Genomic DNA, 7,500 nt, shown 5'->3' with positions numbered 1-7,500 from the left:
TACATAACATCATGTATATAGTAGTGGAGTACATAACATCATGTATATAGTAGTGGAGTACATAACATCATGTATGTAGTAGTGGAGTACATAACATCATGTATATAGTAGTGGAGTACATAACATCATGTATGTAGTAGTGGAGTAAATCACATCATGTATATAGTAGTGGAGTACATAACATCATGTATTGAGTAGTGGAGTACATAACATCATGTATATAGTAGTGAAGTACATAACATCATGTATAGAATAGTGGAGTACATATCATCATGTATATAGTAGTGGAGTACATAACATAATGTCTATAGTAGTGGAGTGGAGTAAATAACATCATGTATATAGTAGTGGAGTACATAACATCCTGTATATAGTAGTGGAGTACATAACATCATGTATATAGTTGTGGAGTGGAGTACATAACATAATGTATAGATTAGTGGAGTACATAACATAATGTATATAGTAGTGGAGTACATAACATCATGTATATTGTAGTGGAGTGGAGTACATAACATCATGTATATTGTAGTGGAGTGGAGTACATAACATCATGTATATAGTAGTGGAGTACATAACATCATGTACAGATTAGTGGAGCACGTAACATCATGTATAGAGTAGTGGAGTACATAACATCATGTATATAGTAGTGGAGTACAGAACATCATGTATATAGTAGTGGAGTACATAACATCATGTATATAGTAGTGGAGTACATAACATCATGTATATAGTAGTGGAGTACATAACATCATGTATATAGTAGTGGAGTACATAACATCATGTATATAGTAGTGGAGTAAATCACATCATGTATAGAGTAGTGGAGTGGAGTGCATAACATCATGTATAGAATAGTGGAGTGGAGTGCATAACATCATGTATATAGTAGTGGAGTGCAGTACATAACATCGAGTATATAGTAGTGGAGTGGAGTGCATAACATCATGTATATAGTAGTGGAGAGGAGTACATAAAATCATGTATATAGTAGTGGAGTACATAACATCATGTATATAGTAGTGGAGTGGAGTGCATAACATCATGTATATAGTAGTGGAGTGGAGTACATAACATAATGTATATAGTAGTGGAGTGCAGTACATAACATCGAGTATATAGTAGTGGAGTACATAACATCATGTATAGAATAGTGGAGTACATAACACCATGTATATAGTAGTGGAGTACATAACATCATGTATATAGTAGTGGAGTACATAACATCATGTATATAGTAGTGGAGTACATAACATCATGTATATAGTAGTGGAGTGCAGTACATAACATCATGTATATAGTAGTGGAGTACATAACATCATGTATATAGTAGTGGAGTACATAACATCATGTATATAGTAGTGGAGTACATAACATCATGTATATAGTAGTGGAGTGGAGTACATAAAATCATGTCTATAGTAGTGGAGTGGAGTGCATAACATCATGTATATAGTAGTGGAGTGCAGTACATAACATCATGTATATAGTAGTGGAGTACATAACATCATGTATATAGTAGTGGAGTACATAACATCATGTATAGAGTAGTGGAGTACATAACATCATGTATATAGTAGTGGAGTACATAACATCATGTATAGATTAGTGGAGTACATAACATAATGTATATAGTAGTGGAGTGGAGTACATAACATCATGTATATAGTAGTGGAGTGCAGTACATAACATCATGTATATAGTAGTGGAGTACATAACATCATGTATATAGTAGTGGAGTACATAACATCATGTATAGAGTAGTGGAGTACATAACATCATGTATATAGTAGTGGAGTACATAACATCATGTATAGATTAGTGGAGTACATAACATAATGTATATAGTAGTGGAGTGGAGTACATAAAATCATGTATATAGTAGTGGAGTGGAGTACATAAAATCATGTATATAGTAGTGGAGTGGAGTGCATAACATCATGTATATAGTAGTGGAGTGGAGTACATAACATCATGTATATAGTAGTGGAGTACATAACATCATGTATATAGTAGTGGAGTGCAGTACATAACATCATGTATATAGTAGTGGAGTACATAACACCATGTATATAGTAGTGGAGTACATAACACCATGTATATAGTAGTGGAGTACATAACACCATGTATATAGTAGTGGAGTACATAACATCATGTATATAGTAGTGGAGTACATAACACCATGTATATAGTAGTGGAGTACATAACACCATGTATATAGTAGTGGAGTGGAGTACATAACACCATGTATATAGTAGTGGAGTACATAACACCATGTATATAGTAGTGGAGTGGAGTACATAACACCATGTATATAGGAGTGGAGTACATAACACCATGTATATAGTAGTGGAGTGGAGTACATAACACCATGTATATAGTAGTGGAGTACATAACACCATGTATATAGTAGTGGAGTACATAACACCATGTATATAGTAGTGGAGTACATAACATCATGTATAGCATGGTGGATTGGATTAAAAGGTCGACAAAGGACTGTATTCATCTATGGTCCCATGTGTTTTTTATTGAATAAACTTTTGTAATTTTACCGTTTGTCTATAGGATGCTTCGTGTTGCCTGGTCGTCTGAGAGGTTCTCCGCCTCTCTCTCTGTCTCTCTCTGGGCCCTGGAGAGGAGAAATCACACAGAAGAAGAGAGGAAACATGACAAGCTCTTCATGAGAGATAGCGAGAGAGAGAGAGAGAGAGAGAGAGAGAGAGAGAGAGAGAGAGAGAGAGAGAGAGAGAGAGAGAGAGAGAGAGAGAGAGAGAGAGAGAGAGAGCGAGAGAGAGAGGGAGAGAGAGAGAGAGAGGGAGAGAGAGCCAGAGGGAGAGACTGAGAAACAGGTGGAGAGAGAGATGGAGTCAGTCAAGGTCATTACTCAATATACAGAAATACCATAGGCTTTTGGGGTCCAACTTAAGGTCAAGAGAAAATGAAATGAAAAATAGGTTTTCATTGAACATTGAATTTGCGTTCTAAATGCCAACATGTTCCCTAGATAGTGCACTACCAGGACCATGTGTACCCTGATCATAAGAAGTGCACTAAAAATGGAATAGGGTGCCATTTGGTACTCAAGGCTAAAAGAACAAGGCTTTACTATGAACAACACAATATTGGTTAATGTTGGTTTTAGTTAATTTATACACTTTTCAGAGTTTCTATCTCAGGTGATTTTGTGGTTGTTTGACATCTATATATCTCCCACTGTAATCCAGACAACAAATACATCTCACGTTTTCTCTCTAATAAATTATGTAGTAAAAGTACTGTTCATATTGTGAGGTCAAAGTAATCTCCTACTGAGAAAGATCACACTTAAATAAATAGTACACTTCCCTATAGGCTCTCTGGTCTAAAGTAGTGTACTGTACAGGGAATAGGATTGTGTAATCAACTATTTAGCAGAGATGCTGTTGATGGAAATAGCCTCTTACCAAGATAAAAGGCACAGTTTGGGAAATGTCCTACTGTTCGATGGTGATTGATTGATTTGTTTTATTTTCAGTCCCTTATGGTTTTATGAGACACTATTTGTTGAGTACGTGTGTGACTAAACAGACTTACCCATTGGTTCTTAAATAATATTACCACCCATTGGTTCTTAAAGAATATTACCCATTGGTTCTTAAATAATATTACCACCCATTGGTTCTTAAAGAATATTACCACCCGTTGGTTCTTAAGGAATACTACCACCCATTGGTTCTTAAAGAATATTACCACCCATTGGTTCTTAAAGAATATTACCCATTGGTTCTTAAAGAATATTACCCATTGGTTCTTAAAGAATATTACCACTCATTGGTTCTTAAAGAATATTACCCATTGGTTCTTAAAGAATATTACCACCCATTGGTTCTTAAAGAATATTACCCATTGGTTCTTAAAGAATATTACCACCCATTGGTTCTTAAAGAATATTACCCATTGGTTCGTAAAGAATATTACCACCCATTGGTTCTTAAAGAATATTACCCATTGGTTCGTAAAGAATATTACCACCCATTGGTTCTTAAAGAATATTACCCATTGGTTCGTAAAGAATATTACCACCCATTGGTTCGTAAAGAATATTACCACCCATTGGTTCTTAAAGAATATTACCCATTGGTTCATAAAGAATATTACCACCCATTGGTTCGTAAAGAATATTACCCATTGGTTCGTAAAGAATATTACTACCCATTGGTTCGTAAAGAATATTATCACCCATTGGTTCTTAAAGAATATTACCCATTGGTTCGTAAAGAATATTACCACCCATTGGTTCGTAAAGAATATTACCACCCATTTGTTATTAATGAATATTACCACCCATTGGTTCTTAAAGAATATTACCCATTTGTTCGTAAAGAATATTACCACCCATTGGTTCGTAAAGAATATTACCACCCATTCGTTATTAAAGAATATTATCACCCATTGGTTCTTAAAGAATATTACCCATTGGTTCGTAAAGAATATTACCACCCATTGGTTCGTAAAGAATATTACCACCCATTCGTTATTAAAGAATATTACCACCCATTGGTTCGTAAAGTATATTACCACCCATTGGTTCGTAAAGAATATTACCACCCATTCGTTATTAATGAATATTACCACCCATTGGTTCTTAAAGAATATTACCCATTGGTTCGTAAAGAATATTACCACCCATTGGTTCGTAAAGAATATTACCACCCATTCGTTATTAAAGAATATTACCACCCATTGGTTCTTAAAGAATATTACCCATTGGTTCGTAAAGAATATTACCACCCATTGGTTCGTAAAGAATATTACCACCCATTCGTTATTAAAGAATATTACCACCCATTGGTTATTAAAACCTCTACTGACTCCCCATCCTGCATGCGGGAGCGTAATCATCACCTGATACTAATTAGCATAACGCAACGGACATAAATATCCCTAGAAAATATTCCTATTCATGAAAATCACAAATGAAAATATACTGAGACACAGCTTAGCCTTTTGTTAATCACCCTGTCATCTCAGATTTTCAAAAAACGCTTTATAGCCAAAGCTAGACAAGCATTTGTGTAAGTTTATTGATAGCATAGCATAGCATTATGCCTTGCTAGCAGCAGGCAAACTTGTCACGGAAATCAGAAAAGCAATCAAATTCAATAATTTACCTTTGATGAACTTGGGATGTTTTCACTCACAAAAACTCCCAGGTAGATATCCAAAGTTCATTTTTTCCCCAAATATTATTTTTGTAGGCGAAATAGCTCCGTTTGTTCTTCACGTTTGGCTGAGAAATCGCCCGGAAATTGCGGTCAACACAACGCGAAAAATATTCCAAATTAGCTACATAATATGAACAGAAACATGGCAAACATTGTTTATAATCAATCTTCAAGGTGTATTTCTAATATCTATTCGATAATATATCCGTCGGGACAATTCGTTTTTCAGTAGGACCGATTGGAGTAATGGCTACCTCTGTATTTTACGCAAGAATCTCTCTCGGAGCCACCATGTGACCACTTACGCAATGTGGCCGCCTACGGCTATTCTTCAACAGAAATGCGTAAAACTACGTCACAATGCTGTAGACACCTTGGGGAATACGTAGAAAGCGTAAGCTCGTTGATGGCACATTCACAGCTGAATAGGGACTCATTGGAATGCAGCGCTTTCAAAACCTGGGGCACTTCTGACTCTAGATGGACTCTATATAGACCTCAGTTCTTACTCTAGATGGACACTATATAGTCCTCAGTTCTGGATCTAGATGGACTCTGTGTAGACCTCAGTTCTGGATCTAGATGGACTCTATATAGTCCTCAGTTCTGGATCTAGATGGACTCTATATAGGACTCAGTTCTGGCCCTAGATGGACTCTATATAGACCTCCGTTCTGACTCTAGATGGACTCTATATAGGACTCAGTTCTGGCTCTAGATGGACTCTATATAGACCTCAGTTCTGGCCCTAGATTGACTCTATATAGACCTCAGTACTGTCTCTAGATGGACTCTATATATACCTCAGTTCTTGCTCTGGATGTATTTACCTTTGGTAGTTCTAGGCTCCTTTTGGATCCTGAATTTTGGATCCACTGCTTGTGTCTGATCTACTGTGTGTCATAACCCCAGACTAAACACAAACTCCTTTACTCTGACCCCCGTCGGTGTCCTGACTCTGATCCCCTTTACTCTGACCCCGGTTGGTGTCCTGACTCTGATCTCCTTTCTCTGACCCCGGTTGGTGTCCTGACTCTGATCTCTTTTACTCTGACCCCTGTCAGTGTCCTGACTCTGAACCCCATTTACTCTGACCCCTGTCGGCATCCTGACTCTGAACTCCTTTACTCTGACCCCTGTCGGTGTCCTGACTCTAAACTCCTTTACTCTGACCCCTGTCGGTGTCCTGATTCTAAACTCCTTTACTCTGACCCCTGTCGGTATCCTGACTCTGATCTCCTTTACTCTGACCCCCGTCAGTGTCCTGACTCTAAACTCCTTTAATCTGACCCCTGTCGGTGTCCTGACTCTGAACTGTGTCCTAACCCTAGACTGAACCTGAAGTCAATCTTAGTGTCAAACTAGACCTCTGCACTGTGTCCTATATGCCTCCTGACTCTATTCTGTATCCTCCCTACTTATGGTCTGTGTTGCAGGTCTGACTGGTCTATGTGTCCTACCTCTAGACAGTCCTAACTGTAGTCTCTACTGTCTGTGTTGTAGGTCTGACTGGTCTATGTGTCCTACCTCTAGACAGTCCTAACGGTAGTCTCTACTGTCTGTGTTGCAGGTCTGACTCCTCTATTTGGCCTACATCTAGACAGTCCTAACTGTAGTCTCTGTGGTCTGTGTTGCAGGTCTGACTGGTCTATGAGTCCTACCTCTAGACAGTCCTAACTGTAGTCTCTATGGTCTGTGTTGCAGGTCTGACTGGTCTATGTGTCCTACCTCTAGACAGTCCTAACTGTAGTCTCTACTGTCTGTGTTGCAGGTCTGACTCCTCTATTTGGCCTACCTCTAGACAGTCCTAACTGTAGTCTCTATGGTCTGTGTTGCAGGTCTGACTGGTCTATGTGTCCTACATCTAGACAGTCCTAACTGTAGTCTCTACTGTCTGTGTTGCAGGTCTGACTGGTCTATGTGTCCTACATCTAGACAGTCCTAACTGTAGTCTCTGTGGTCTGTGTTGCAGGTCTGACTGGTCTATGTGTCCTACCTCTAGACAGTCCTAACTGTAGTCTCTACTGTCTGTGTTGCAGGTCTGACTCCTCTATTTGGCCTACCTCTAGACAGTCCTAACTGTAGTCTCTATGGTCTGTGTTGCAGGTCTGACTGGTCTATGTGTCCTACATCTAGACAGTCCTAACTGTAGTCTCTACTGTCTGTGTTGCAGGTCTGACTCCTCTATTTGGCCTACCTCTAGACAGTCCTAACTGTAGTCTCTACTGTCTGTGTTGCAGGTCTGACTGGTCTGTGTCCTGCCTCTAGACAGTCCTAACTGTAGTCTATA

At 38.4% G+C, this 7,500-nt stretch overlaps 1 protein-coding gene across 1 annotated transcript in view; it reads left to right on the top strand.

Annotated features, from left to right (window-relative positions):
• LOC121847038 (netrin receptor UNC5A-like) overlaps window positions 1-7,500 on the top strand; it is a 275,293-nt gene that overhangs the window by 64,276 nt on the left and 203,517 nt on the right. The gene's annotated exons all lie outside the window — the stretch shown is intronic.

Source organism: Oncorhynchus tshawytscha, linkage group LG08 (assembly GCF_018296145.1).
Source record: "Oncorhynchus tshawytscha isolate Ot180627B linkage group LG08, Otsh_v2.0, whole genome shotgun sequence".
Classification (NCBI taxonomy): Eukaryota; Metazoa; Chordata; class Actinopteri; order Salmoniformes; family Salmonidae; genus Oncorhynchus; species Oncorhynchus tshawytscha.
Note: the sequence above shows the minus strand (reverse complement) of the source record. Positions and strands in the feature narration are given on the sequence as shown.